Raw genomic sequence first — 15,974 nt, forward strand, 5'->3', positions numbered from 1 at the left:
TAATATTAAATATGATTGTTGTGATGCTTCCTATGCTCTTCCTAATATTTATGATTGTTAGTATCATGTTAGGGATAAAGATTTGATTTTTAATGCTTAGTGACATGCTAGGGTTTGTTATTAATCTTGTTAGTATCATGCCTAGGATCTTGCTATTTTTATTATGCTTTAATATTAACATGAACATGATTATGATTATAATTGTTATAATTTATTATTATTTTGATGATGATTATTTTATTTATGATGATTATGATTATTATTATGATATGATGATTATTATTCTTCATGATTATTATTATTATGTTGCTTGATGCTTATTTATTCTTTATTGCTTGATCACCTTTTATGCATGTTTAAAGGGAATTGGTACATGTAATCATGCTTAATAAGATAATTAATAATCTTGTTAGGGTTAATTTGATTATAATTCAAGTGATCACCAATAATAGTTTATTTGTGCATTAAATTCAACCAACATAGATTAAACAGGTTTAGGGTTAATCCTATTGATTGCATGTAAATCAGAAAGCGCACATGAATACGATCAGAATAAAGTAGAGGCCTATTATTAGGGCAGGTTCAATCTCTTTTAGGTTGGATTTGTACCTTCATCCTCGAACCCTTATTTGGTTCATGACCTTATGGAGTTGACGATCTCTTGGATCGTTAAGGGGTGTAACCTTCACCTCGTGAACGGTTTACAAGTTCCTAAAAAGCCTTGTTGGCGACTCTTTTGCTCTATCTCCTTCCCTTTTGGACGCCACCGTACTTTAGTGTATGATCACAGTGGGGTTCGAGCTAGTGGGATTTAAAGGCTTGAAATTATTCCCTACAGTTTTTTGGCGACTCCACTGGGGAGGATTTCTATTTTAATTCCTGAATTTGTTTCGGCAATGATTTAGAATGAGTGGATGAGACTCGAAAAGTTCTAAGTATTTCATGTGCGTAATTTTGATTAACATTATTGTCATATGCATAAAAAGGTTCTCATTGGAAAGACCATCCGTAATGAGTCAAAAACATAAGATTTTACACGTAGGAAATTTGAGAAATATCTTTCACAACTAGGACCGAAATAACATCGCGCGAAACTGGAAGATTTTATCGAGCACAGAAAGCTGCTGAGGCATGTGGGAAGTAGCGTCAGGGGCCAGAGCTTGGCGCCAGACTTTTTGCCGTAGCGCCAGACGCCAGCATTGGGTTCCTTGGTACGCTAGTTAGCCCTTATAAGCGACTTGACATGATCGACTCGGTTACAATCACATTAAGTGATCGACCTGATAAATTATCGTCTCACTTAGCTTGAAGAGCCTAAACATTGGCTCACCGAAAAGGCACCAACGCAATTGTTCACAAACAACAGAAGCATCGACATATTGTTTCACAATTCAGAAGCACCGACATACTGGTTCACAATCAGCAAAAGCGCCGACGCACTAGCATAGCAAAAAATAAGTTCAAGCGAAATTTAAAGAATCGACAGGCGTTGGTCTTCGATGATACTTTTCAGAGTATTATCGCAATCAATGAGGATGGCTTCAGGTGAAGCAATCTTTGATCATGTTCCCTGGCTTGCGGAAAATGGTCATAAAGCGCTAGAGGTTGTTTCAGGAAAAGCAATCTTCGATAGGGTTCTCTAGCTTGCAGAAGACTATCACATCAGAATTGGAGGCAGTTACAGGCGTAGCAGTCTTCAGGCGGTATCCTCTAGCTTTAGGAAGATCGTCAAACAAAAAGAAGCTCTTTGTTCAAAGACGTGTGAGAATATCATTTAAAGCACTTTGTTCCGAGACGCGTGGACATATCAACATCAAAACAACAAGATGGAGTTCCCTAGTTTGTGGAAGGTTGTCACAACAGAAATGCAACACAAATCAGTTATTATAAGAGACGTGTGCTCGACGGTGCAAGATACGCGTTTCATAACTCTACTATCTTTTTTAACTAACGCTAGTTTGAAGGTATCAGTGTTACAAGAATGATTTAGGATTGCAGAACGTTCTGAATCATTCTCCGTCCCTATCGATACTTTGACTTTTGTTTTTGAAACTTGGGTTTCTCCAAACTTAGTCAAAGTGGGGGCCTCTGTAGACACCCATTTGTGTCTTCCCAAAACCAAACCCGGTGATGAATACCTTTCACGTCGAATCATAATCGAATGAAGTGAAAGTGTGGAAAGTCTAGTGTTGCGGTTGGTTTTTAATTCTTTTCTTTCTCTCTGTTTTTGAAAACCTATTTTATGAAAATAGTCAATCCAGTTTAGTTTGGTCCATGGCAAGGGTCCAATTATAGTGTAGTTGGATTGGGCTCGAAAAGAGCTTTCCAACGATATATTATAAGCCCGATTCCGATGAATAATGAGGAAGTTATGACCAAATTACTAAATTGGGCCCGATTTGCTTTTTATATGCGGCCCAATGATCTAGAGGAGGGCCTATTACGATTTATCATTCCTAATGCAATTAGGACTAATTATAGTCTTGAAGAATCTTCTAGACGGTTCTTTTGAATCCTAATGTGATTAGCATTGATAATGGAGTTTTAAGAGTTTTATTTAGAATAAAAGAAGTGTTTTTAAGGAAATTACAGTTTTACCCTTCGTACGCCTAAATTTTATCAAAATACGAAAACGCGTGGAAAAACTGTCTGCAGCGCCATACTACAGGTTGTCGCCTGGAGTTGCGGCGACAAGCGAAAGAGGTGTGTGTGGCGACAGCGTCGTGTTTAATTCCTTTTGAAACTCCAATTCTTTTTTATCATAATCCGGCTGATTTTCGTTATAAATAGCCTCCTAAAACCTCCGTTTTAAAATCACCAAATCTCATCAAGAAATTCTTGATACTCTCTCTCTCTCTCTTTTCTAAACTAGCCTTTTCTCAAATATAAAATTCCGCATTCACAAGTTTTAGACACACCTAGCCATGTTCGAAGTTGCCTTCGCCCTAGACGTAAAAGGTTTGATTTATGAGGGTTTGGTCCCAAATCTAGTCTAAACTTTCTTAATCTTTCTTTCAATTATTTAATTGATTGTTTTATATTTTTCGTTGAAGTTACTAACGTGTGTATATATTTTGTTATTAGAAAGAGGTACGAGGCATCCATGTTAGTGCTTTAATTGATTTATTGATATTTTGATATAGAAAACATGCTTAGATTGTTATTTTGATTCCTAGTATCATGTTTGGATATTTTTCCTAGTATCATGTTACGATGCTTTTCTTAGTATGATGTTTAGGGTGACAACAATAAGTTCCTAGTATCATATTTAGGATGATTTGCTTATATTAATTATTATTTCTATGATACTTCCTTTTTTCTTTCCTAATATTTATGTTAGTATCCTGTTAGGGCTAAAGTTTTAATTTTTATTGCATAGTGACATGCTAGGATTTGTTATTAATCTTATTAGTATCATGCCTAGGATCTTGCTATTATTATGCTTTAACATGATTATGATTATTTTTATGATTATTATTATCATGATTATGATTCTTATTGTTGCTTGATTATATTTATTGTTATTGCTTGATCACACCTTTTATGCATGTTTAAAGGGAATTGGTACTTGAAATCACGCTTAATAAGATAATTAATAATCTTGTTTAGGGTTAATATGATTATAATTCAAGTGATCTCCAATAATAGTTTCATTTGTGCATTAATATTCAACCAACATAGATTAAACAGGTTTAGGGTAAACCTATTGATTGCATGTAAATCAGAAAGCGCACATAAATACGAGAAGAATAAAGTAGAGGCCTATTATTAGGGCAGGTTCTTTCTCTTTTAGATTGAATTTGTACCTTCATCCCCGAACTTCCAGTCTTGGTTCAAGACCTATTGGAGTTAACGATCTCTTGGATCGTAAAGGGGTGTAACCTTAACCCTTTTAACGGTTTGCAAGTTCCTAAAACTTGTTGCGACTCTTTTGCTCTATCTTCCTTCCCTTTAGACGCCATGATGAGTGACATTTATGTCACTCTTAGGGAGTAGTTTTAGAGTCATTTTCGTGTTTATTTTATCTTATTTTCCCTTTCTTTCTCTTGTTTTCTTTTTAATAAAGTTTCTTGTTTATTCGGTAATTTTGGAGCGTTTTAGTTTATTTTCTTTATTTTATTATCTTTAGTTTATTTTCGTATTTTATTTTACTTTATTTGCTTGCATAGTTTTTGTTTATTTTTATTAGTTTAGTTTTATGTCTCTTATTTTCTATTTTATTTTATTTATTTCTATTTTATTTATATTATTTTATTTGTCGTGGTTTTGTTTTATTTCGTCCTTTGTTTATTTTCATTTTATTTTATTTTATTCTTTGTCCCAATTCTCTCCTCAATCTTGCTCGTGTTTGTAGGTGTGTTCGGGTTGACGCTCGATTTCCATGTTCAAATCAAGTTCGAAGTCCGAGGCACAAATTTTGAGCCAAGCAAACTGTGTTGTGCTACCTTGTTGCTGCCACCAATCAAACACCACAGCCCGCCAACTGCTAACACCACACACAACCAATTAACTCCCCTGCTCCCTCACGCACACAACAGCCTGCCAAACCCCAACATCGCAAACCACCAGCGCACCTCCATTAGCACCAACAGCAGCAACATTGCGCAACCTAACACCACCAGCAACTTCCCCTGCTTCACCCCCCAAACACCACACACACCAACAACACAAGCATTTCGCTGCCCCTGCCTCACTTCCAGTTGCCAGCAACAACAACCACAATCACCCACCAATTCACGCACATCCCCTGCTCCACCAACACCAACAGCAACGCAACCAACACCAACAACAACACAACCTGCACCACGCAAACCACCAATTACCACCAGCCGCACAAAAGCAGCTACCCCCTACTCTCACCACCTCATAGCTGCTGCCTCCTTCAACCAACACAACTCCCCTGCACCAATCGACTCAACCAACAACAGCCACCAGTCGCCAATCCCCAACCCATCCAATTACCACCAGCCGCGCCACCGTTCTCAACCACCAACCAACCGTAACCCCGCAATTACCAACACCACCAACACCAACGCAATCAGCCGCACCTAAACCGGCAACATCAATCCACCAATTCACACAAGCATTTCGGCCCCGCAATTAAGCAATTCAGAACAAATTGAAAATCAATCAAGTTCGAGCATACCGTTTGTGGTTCGATCGAACTTCGAGTCAGAGACTTTGTGGGTTTTGTTATTCGAAGAGGAGTGGCCGAACATACCCATGGTTCGACCGAACCAACCCCGTAGTTCGGCCGCACCAACCCACGGTTCGATCGAACCATTTCACGAGCTATGCACATGGCTTTTAATGAAGATGAACGGCCTCGATTTGATGATGATAGTTGATGAACGGTGGTGATGGTGGTGCGTTTCAATGGAGTTCTTGAAGCAACCAATTTCGAGGAAGAAGAGGGAAATCGGGGGGGTAGCTGATAGTTTTGGGGTTTTGGTTTTCTTTTTTCTTTTTTTTTTCTTTTATTTCTATTTCCTTTCCTTTTCCTTTTCTTATTTTCTTTTCTCTTTTGTTTTCTTTTATTCTTTATTTGATTCTCTTTTTATTTCTTTTTCTTTCTTTATTTTATTTCCTTCTTTTATCTTTCTATTTTTCCTAGTTTTATTAGCTTAGTATAAATACCCAATTTTGGGGTAATTAGGAGGGACATAACTATCTATTCATCTCTCTAATTAGTTTTATGTTAGGTTAGGATTAGTCTTCTTTGGTAGAGAGAGAAAGTGAGGTTTTCTTCATTAATGAACTTGGATTTTGAAGAAGGAGCTTGTTCAATCCTTTGTAGACCTTCATCTTCAATTAATGAGCAATTTCTTACTCTCTCTCCTCTATTTTTATTTTTTTATTTTGATTATTATTTTAGTTGTTGGTATTGCTTGTTGATCATGTTGATTCTTGATTATTTGTTGATTAATCTTGTTATTATCATGATTAGTGAGTAATTTCCCCATTAAGGGGATGGTTGTGGTGTAGTTGGACCTTGAGCATGTTCTAGGGTTTAGAATTGATTTATTTGTGATTAAAGTCTTTATATGCTTGATATTCTTTAATCTTCTTGCAAGTGCACATTGTTGGTTGATTAAAGGTGAATCTTTGCTAACAAGAAACGGAAGTTGACTTAGTTAAGGTTCATTACTATCGATTGTTATTTAATAGTACCTCCTAGTATATGGTTCTAATGTGGAAACATAGAGGCTATGTTAGGAGAAGCCAATTGACCCCGGAAGGCGGCTAGATTGGATTCTTAATTTCGATATTCGAGCATGTTTAGTTCATAATTAATTCAATTTCTATACCTTTGTTTATGTTCAAGTGAATGCTATACCTTAACCCTTTCCCTTAATGTTTTATTTCTTGTTTTAGCATTTTTAGACTTTAGTTTATTTATCCCCTATTCCGGACTAGCTTAATGTTGATAACATTTGGTGGTGTTTACCGTTCTCTGTGGTTCGACCCCTATGCTTGCCTTATACTCGTATTAGGTTTGTTTAGGTTGTATAAATTGTATTTGATCTAGGGATAGACAATTGACGACGCGTTTATTTCCTTGTCACGCCACCATGCTTAAGTGTATGATCATAGTGGGGTTCAAGTTTGGGATAGTGCTTGAAATATTCCCTACATGAATAATTTGGGAGATTTCTTGACATGCTTAGGGAAGTTCATCTTTCAATCCCTTTCATTGAATCCATGACCCAAATGCCAAGGTATTCTAAGTTCCTTACAGAAATCTTGAGTGGCAAGATCAGCGCAATGTAATTGACTCGGTAAAGGTTGGAGAGTGTTGTAGCGCTTTAATTCACAATGATTTACCCAAGAAAATGGAAGATCCGGGTAATTTCTCTATTCCTTGCAAATTCAATAGAAAATTGTTTCAAAATGGTCTTTGTGACCTTGTTGCAAGTGTGAGCACCATCCATTATTCGGCCTTTAGGAAGCTTAAGTTTTATAGGTGAGCTTCTTCCAACTAGCATGAGCTTGCAATTGGCCGATCAATCTATTAAGTTTCCAAAGGGAAGAGTTGAGGATGTCCCCTTCAAGATAGGAGAGTTCACAATTCTGATTGATTTTATTGTGCTTGAGATAGAGGAAGATGACAACATACCTATCATCTTAGGGTGGACTTATTACTTTGAAGGTTGGTAACAATAAGGCTAGTTTTGAGATTAAATCGATGCATGAATCTTTGTCTCTTGTGAATGGAATGATGTGCATCAATTCACCTTATTCCAATGATAATGTATACATGATTGTTTCTTTGACTAACAATAATTTTCTTGAGGTTTTTGATGATGTGCTTTGGAGTGTTGAAAGAAAAAAGGTTAGTGAAGAGAATAAGGAGCCTTTAAAGCTTGTGGATGAGGAGGTGATTGATATTCCTCCATGGTTTGAGCTCTACCCAAAAGAGGAAAAGATTGACTCCAAGAGTGTTGATGGTGAGAAGCCGTCCACTAAAAGGAGCAAGAAGACAAGAAAAAAAAGAGAGCTTTTATTAAGAAGAAAATGAAGTTGAAGCAAAATGAACTTGATTAAGAATTTTGAACAAATGAGAATACATCAAACAAAGATTAGAAGTTGCTAAGGAATGAGAAGAAGTTTGTTTCCTCTACCACTTTGGATAAGGTGGTGTGCTTTTACCCTCCATGATTTGGAGGAAGAGTCGAGCTAAGGACCTTAAGCAAGCGCTTCCTAGGAGCCAACCTGGTTTTCTAATTTTTTCTTTTGATTCTATCTTTCTTAGTTTTCATTAAATGGTTTTTCTTTCTTTCATTTGTTTTTTGTTTTGATTAATAGGTTGAATTCATGGAAATATGACCCCCTCAAACAAGCATGAGCACAATGAGAAGGTGTTTCATGGTAATTGGTGAGAGTATGCTCGATAATGTTGAATTTTGAGTTAATCGGGTAAGGTAATCAAGGACGTATGATTGGGAAAGTTGTGCTTAAATGTAAAGCAAATTTGTGCTTCGTGGGTTCATTATGGTGCTTTAATTAATTTGGGATGTTGAACCCACAGTCAAGGGGTTTAGAAACTGATGTGTTTAGTGGGTTCAATAATCCTGGGATGATAAAGATCATTAAACCCCATAGATGAATGCGCCAAGAAGAAGAAGCAAGCAAAGAAGAGGAGCAGCAGGGGTGTGGGCGCGCGGGCCTCGTGCACAGGCGCGCACCCCTACTGCACGGCCACACAGGTGTCCTCCTCCACCTACTTCTTCTTCTTTATTCTTTCCTTTTCTCATTTCACCCTCAACCTCACCTATGTCCGCACTCTCCTATAACCCCAAACCGAAACCCTAACTCTAAAACAACAAAAATCATCCCTCAAATCCTTTAAACAACTCACAAAGTCAAAAAATTCTTATTCAAATTTCATCATTTTTATCAAAAATCATACTACCTTCCTCCATTTCTCCTCCTCCAATCTATTTACTCCATTGAAGAGCAAATAGGGGATTTTCAGTGTGGTGGATTTAGGTGCTTAAATCTTGATTAAACTTGCTTCTTGTATAGTATAATAATCTTCTTTACCTCTATTATACATTATTACATCAATTTGTAGCAAGAATTTAGTTATTTATACTGGTGAATAGTACTAGTATCATTTTTGTTGAATATGATGATTGATTGAGTAATTTAGTTGATTATAGGTGTTGTTGTTGATTAAATTTGCCTTACATTGTTTTGTTGTTGATTGTGTAGCTTATTTGGGAAATTTGGTGGCAATTTGTGGAAGGTTGAATTTTGGTATTGTTGGTAGTAAGTTGTAATTGGAGTGTTGGTTGGTTGAACCAAATATTGTAGTAGTGTTATGATTGTATTGTAATTGTGGTGAATTGTGAAGTAGTGATTGAATTTTGTGTAATACTCGAGATTTTGAAACTTCATTTATTATACTCTACTTTTATATTATTAGCTTAATTAGTTTTTATCTCTAATTAATCAATACGAATGTTTTAGTCTTAAATTTTATTATAATATTAGATTATTTCGAAGGCTAATTTTACAAAGGGAAGTTTTTATTATTTAAAATGTATTTCGGGTCAAGTAATAATTTTATGTTCAGTCAAATGTTTAAAGATTACATCAAACCTGTATTTCTACCCGAGAGGGTGAAATTACCAAAATGCCCATGCACTGAAAAAGGATAAAATCCACCTTTTCCTTGTTTTATCTTCACGGTTAAGCATTGAAAGTCAAATTTTGCTTCTTTCCCATTGGATGTTTAATTGTTTCACTTATCATCACAACAAAAGTCAGGTGATCAGCTTAATTTTCATGCTTATCAAATTAATATAGCAATCTTGATCTTTACTCTTCCTTCTCTCATAAGTTTCTTGTACCAAGTTATTAACACGCGTAAGTTTGACAGCTAAAGAAACACCACTATTGCCGCAATTACCGTACCTTTTCCCTATTCCAGGCCGTTGTTGCCATCCCTCTTCTTACCGTCGACCAAGCTCACGCACCACAGCCACGCACTCTTCTTCTTCCTCCATTCGTGTCATGTTTGGTGAAACCGAGAATAGTCTTTGAGACTACTCTGTACACATGAAACCAAAGTGAGCTTACATTATTTGCTCTTATTTTTAGTATAAGCTATCTAAGTTCTATGTTTGTTCTTATTTTACTCTTAAAAGTGTAGTGTTTGTTTATATTCTAATATTATTTTGCACAAGGAATTGATGATTATATACTTCGTACATTCAACTTCCTAAATGAGTTTTGATATTAAAGTAATTTGAGAATTCTCTAAATTAAAGTGTTTATAGTAATATTTTCTACTAACATGAATAGTGGTAGTATCTATTTTTAAACTAACGCTCATTTTACTCAAAATAAGGTAATACTTGTTTCGTTTCTAAAAATAAGTTTATACTTGTTTCATCAAAGGTTTTGAATAAAGAAGCTGCTAATGAGTATTTATTATTATTGGGTATAATTGAATGAGTCATGGCAATGAGAAACTAATGATGGAGGTTGAGAGTTCGAATGATGATTATTGGAGAATACGTGAGGTTATGATTAAGGTCTTTAAGGATGATCGAATAAGGTGCTGCCAATTGAATTAAGTTGCTGCTAGTTGGACTGTTATTTCATTTTTAAGATTTCTATTATGTCTGTAATTTTATTCTAATGGCTGGAATGTTTTCTTTTTTTTTTTTTTATTATTATTATTATGCTATTACTTAATGTGACAAATATTAGTCTTAAAGACATTAGTTTTTTCTTAAAAATTTGTTCAGGAAACGTACAAAATTTAGGCCTTTAAAATGACTAAAACAATAGGCCCAAATAAAAGCCCAAATTTAAGGCCCAAAATGACAGCCCAAAACAAATTCGGTTTGGATTGGATTAATTTTTCAAAACCGAATTATTTCGGTTTGGATTGGATTGGATTTTGAATCCAAATTCGGTTTGGATTCGGTTTCAAAAATCTGAAACCGAAATAATTCGGTTTGGAGTAAAATCCAAACCGAATACCGAACTTTCACCCCTAATTAAGGATGATCGAATGAGGTAATCATTATGTCTAGCAGTTGTTCTTATTCCCGTATTTGTAACCATTATGTCTAGCAATTATGTCTAGTCCTGTACATGTAACCATTACTTCTAATAAATGTGTTCTATTCCGTATGAGGTAACCATTATGGATGGAAAATGTGTTCAATCCCGTATGAGGTAACCATTATGTCTAGCAATTGTATTCTGTCCCGTATTTGATTATGTCTAGCGATTATTTTTAGACCATTATATGTGACAATTATGTCTTGTGATTATGAGTGCACGTGTGTAGTTTTAACAACATGTTACTGTATCACATGTATGCCCTTATGATATATTTGGAATGTTATGATTTAAAAGCATATTAAGTGGAAATGACATGACATAATTTTTTTTATCTTTGTATAAATGACTTACGAGATGATAAACATGTTTATTGATATATATATATATATATATATATATATATATATATATATATATATATATATATATATATATATATATATATATATATATATATAATACAATGTTTGATTGATTTATGGATCTCTCGAAAGTTTGTTAGTAATCTACGAATAACATATTAAAAGATACACAACATGATAAATGAAAGTGAAAGACCTAGTCCGTCTAGCAGTGTATGTTATGTTTCGGTCATGCAATGCATGTACCTATAGGGCATTGGCCCAACTATGTCGAGCACCTTCTCTATGTTATGGGCACCGGCCCATCGCGAAAGAGCTTCTGCCATGTCATACTATCCAGCGACTAGCATGTCCACCTCAAAGATTACGAATACAGAATTCTATCAAAGGACTTATGAGAACTCATAAGGATACTATATTGATGAGTATTACGATATATTGGAATGAATGATTGTAAAATGTCTTATTATTTTACAAGATGTTATGAATGACTATTGTTCTTGTTATTCTCTTAAATTATAAGAAATTGTAACACCCCAATGATTCTCTCTTAAAAACCTGTGAGAAACCTGTATATAACCTGAATAATTTCAAGAGAATTACTGGCGTGCTACCGCCACGTCTTCAAACGTCAAGGCTATCTCAGAAATTAGCAGCGGAAAACCAAGACAGTTATAAATAAACCTCAAAATAAAGGAATTAAATCAAAATAAGTATTACAAGTTGGAACTATTAATGCCTTATTCAAAAAACAATAAAAGTAGTAAGTAATTAAATTAAGTGTTCAAATAAATTCAAACCCAAAAGAAATAGTGTCAAATAAAATCGAATTAAAATAAATTCAAACTTGCAAAAGAAATAAAATGCAAATAACCAACTCTCTACTCAAGATCCCACAACCCTGATGAATGATGCATGTGTAAGAACATGTGGTTATTCTGCTCCCCAATATTACAAGTGTAAAAATTGGATCGTCACAGGGTCATTGAAAGGCGAAGGCCATGACCAAAGAAAGACACACACAAAAGCACGCAGTTAGCAAAGCTAAGTATATAGAAGCTGCGAAATAAATTAAATAAATACCTAACATGCTACTAATAATCAAGCACAAGCATCATTAAATAAAGACTCAATTCATGACTTGATTATCAAATTTATTAAGACCTCACTAATTGATATTGACTGACTCATTTATTTAATTCATTGGATTTAGCAATAGACAAGGTTGTCCAACGCCTGTCCCATTTGGAACATCAATAAAGAAAAACACCATGCCTCCTTTCGGAAACATCAATAAACATCCAACGACCACGGGCGCGACTCCGTGACCATAGTTAGTATGAGATCTAACCTAACTCCTAGTTTTAGAAAAATAATATTTGAAATAGGAGACTCGTAGATCAGACGGCCTCGATAAAAGTACACGGCTAATACCCCATGTACCCCAACCCCTGATTGTCATTACTCCAGATGTGCACCATTCTAGAGTTTTATTGCTCATCCATCTTGCACTTTACGTGATTTATAGGTTTAGACTTGGTGATGACTCATATACATTTCAATACAAAAATCCCAAAAACAATTCAATCAAACATGGCAAATTCTCAAATTAGATTCTTGATTTATTAGTGATAAACAACGTTTATTAATTATTCCATTACTACCTCGGTGTATAACACCTTGAGTGCATAAGGCACCCCAAAACCTTAACCTCGTCTTACAAGACTTGAATTTCTCCTTTACTCATCCTGTTTGCATAATCATGAATGAGTAATAAATTGATCTATACACCAATCACATACCTTTGCCTTTAAGCGCACCCTGCATAATTAAAGCACAAACAATACTTGCATTATAAACTAGTACACATCATTTGAAATTCACAATGTATAACCAGACAATTTAACCAAGTTAAACCTATACATGATACTAAGTTATCGATCCGTCCTTAAACATGCACCTACAAGCAAGGTTTCGTAACTTGTACGTACCTTGTGTAAACAATTCGGTTTGCCACTTTAAAACTAGAAGTCGCCTTCTACAAAGTCCTCTCCTAAACCAAACAATTAGAAATAAATCAATACCAAAGCAATTAAATTTACAGCAATACTAAACTACTTTAAAACCTCTTAAATCATCAAAATAAAGCCTTTCAATTGTCCCCAATAATCAAAGTTAGTAATATAACATCCCAACTTTAAGTTTATATGTTAGAATTATGAAAATATAGTGTTTTATGTCAAATTACAGCAACTTTAAAGTGAGTAAATAAATCTGGAAATTTGTTTTAAGTATATAAAATAACCCCGTAAGCATAATTACTTGTAATAGTCATTACATAGCAAGTTAGTGTGTTAAAAACCCAAGAATATATCAATTCAATGCAATTAGAGGCTATAAAATTAAAGGTATGAAATCTGAAAATTATTTTTAAAGTTAGAATTTAAAGTTCAAAGCTTTTTCAATCACAAAATACTCACAATAATTATTTTATAGGTTTAGAAGCATAAAAACATGAAATTAACACCACTTGTTCATAAAAATTGAAACTTTAATAAATTTGAAAATTTATATATAATTAAAATAATTATACTTTAACGTAATTTAAACATAGTATGATTAGATAACTTGATTAACACGTTATCAATCCCTAAAACATGAAAAATCAGTGCTTTAAACCCTAAAATATACAAAATACATAATCTGAAATTTTATTTAATAAATTAGACGTACAAAACCCATAATTTTATAATCTTTTGTAATTTATACATAATATTAAAGCCTAATAACAATAATTTTATAATTGAAATCAAATAAAAATTGAAGCTTTAAGCAAAATAACAAGAAAATAAAGGAAGAGAAAATAAGAGGAAGGAGAAGAGAGGAGGGGCGAACTGTTGGGCGACTGGTTGTGTAGGGCAGCGCGGCGGTCAGGGGTGGCGGTCAGGCGGTGGCGTGATAAGTGACTTTTATGTCACTTTTAGGGCGGTTATTGAGTCGTTTTCCGGCTTATTTTACAATAATTTAGCCCATTTTGTTCTTTATTTCTTTTATTTGCTTATTCTCGTCTTTTATCTTTATTTTGAGTATTTTTAGTAGTTTTTAATAGTTTTTAGCTTATTTTCTTAATTTATTTTAATTATCTTATTTTCTATGTTTATATTTTAAGTTTTTAGTTCTTGTTATTTAATAAGTTCCTAGTTTCTCTCATTTTCTTATTTTATTTTATTTTCATGTTTGTTTTCTTTATTTTATTTAATTTCTTTTGATTTTATTTTTAAGTTATTTTTATTTTATTTTATCTTTATTTTATTTTATTTGTCTCGGTTTCACCCTCGGGTTTGTTTGTGTGTAGGCTCGAGTTCAAGGTCCAAGCCGAGGCTTTTCAATTGCCACCCAACACCAACTCCCCTGGCACCAACCTACCACCAAAATCACCACTCACAAACCACCAGCTCCACCACTGCTTTCCCCCAATTCACCAACTGCAACAAAAACAAACACACCACCTCCAATCACCTTCCCCTGCTTCCTCACGCAAACCCCAACAGCCTCCACAGCCACAGCCACCGCCAAAACCGCCATTAATACACCACCAAAACAACTCTAATCAACCACCACACAAAACCGCAACCACCTGCGAACCTCCACCATCAATTTTCCCCTGTTCCACCGTCCTTCACCACACATAAACCGCACCTTCCGTCATCCACCAATCAACCACAAACCTCAATTCACCAAACCACCTGAACCACGCCCTTCCCATGTTTTCACTCGCAATAACAACAATCAGCAACCAATTCACCACCTCACCTCCAACCAAACCCACGCAAACACCACCCACCAATCAGAGAAGCCGCTTCAATCGAACCTCCAAATTCGCCCAACCCAGACCACCGCGGCCGCGCAGCCCTGTCAGAAAACGCACAATTGGAATCCAAAATCATAGTAGAGGTAGTAGCTTTGCGCGACTTCTGTGCGGGCGCGCAATTGTGGGTCAATCACGAGCTTTTCACGTGATTTTTAATGAAAATTGGACGGCCACGATAGATGATGATGATGTTGATTTACGGTGGTGATTATGATGATTTTTTTTTTGCTGGTGATGAAAGTTTGGAGCAGCCAAATTCGAAAGAGAAGATGAAAGGAGGTCTGATTGTTTCGTGGTTTTGGGGGGAAATTAGTGGGTTTTGGGTTTTTCTTTTTCCTTTTCATTTTCCTTTTAATTTTTTTTTTTTTTTGGTTGTGTTTTTTTTTTTGGTTTTTAGTTTAGTATTTTAATTGTTTTAGTTTAGTTTTATTTCTTTTATATTATTTTAACTTGTATTATAAATACCCTCTTTGGGTTATTTTCTTAAAACCTTTCAATCAACATTATTTTAGATAGTTTTAGATTAGTTTAGCCTTTACTTTCTCTCTCTTAGGGTTAGTTTAGGAGTAGTGTAGAGAGAGAAGGCTTGGATTTCCATGGAGTTTTTGAGAGGTTGAAGAAGCAACTTTGTGGAACTTCTTCTCATCTATTCAACGAGCATTTTCTAAATTTCTCTCATCTTTATTTCTTTGCTTAAATTCTTAGTTTTTGCATTTTCTTTCTTGATTTGAGTAGATTAATTAGTTTATTTGTTTAATCTTGTTTTTATTCTTATTTTACCTTGTTTTCCATGTCTTTCTTCATTATGTTAGCTTAGATTTTGTTCAAGGGAAATGGATAAAAGTTATGTTAATAAATTGAATAATTGAATGTGATTAGTATGGAATTGTTTCTTGATTATTGTGTATGGATGATGCTTTTATGGATTAGAATCTTTCTAGCTAATTGATTCTATGTTCTTAATTGTGCTTTCAATCGATTGTGCGAGAGTGAGTTGGTTGAGAGCCCTAATTTCTTCAATACCTTTGCTAGGCTAGTTGCACGAGAGTGAAATAGTTTAGTAGGATAATTAACATGCTTAATTGTGCGAGAGTGAGTTAAATGTGTTGATTGTTCCTAATCAAGGTCATTTTCATATAATTGTATGATGTTATTGA

This window comes from Chenopodium album, chromosome 2 (genome assembly GCF_948465745.1).
Source record: "Chenopodium album chromosome 2, dcCheAlbu1.1, whole genome shotgun sequence".
Lineage (NCBI taxonomy): Eukaryota > Viridiplantae > Streptophyta > Magnoliopsida > Caryophyllales > Amaranthaceae > Chenopodium > Chenopodium album.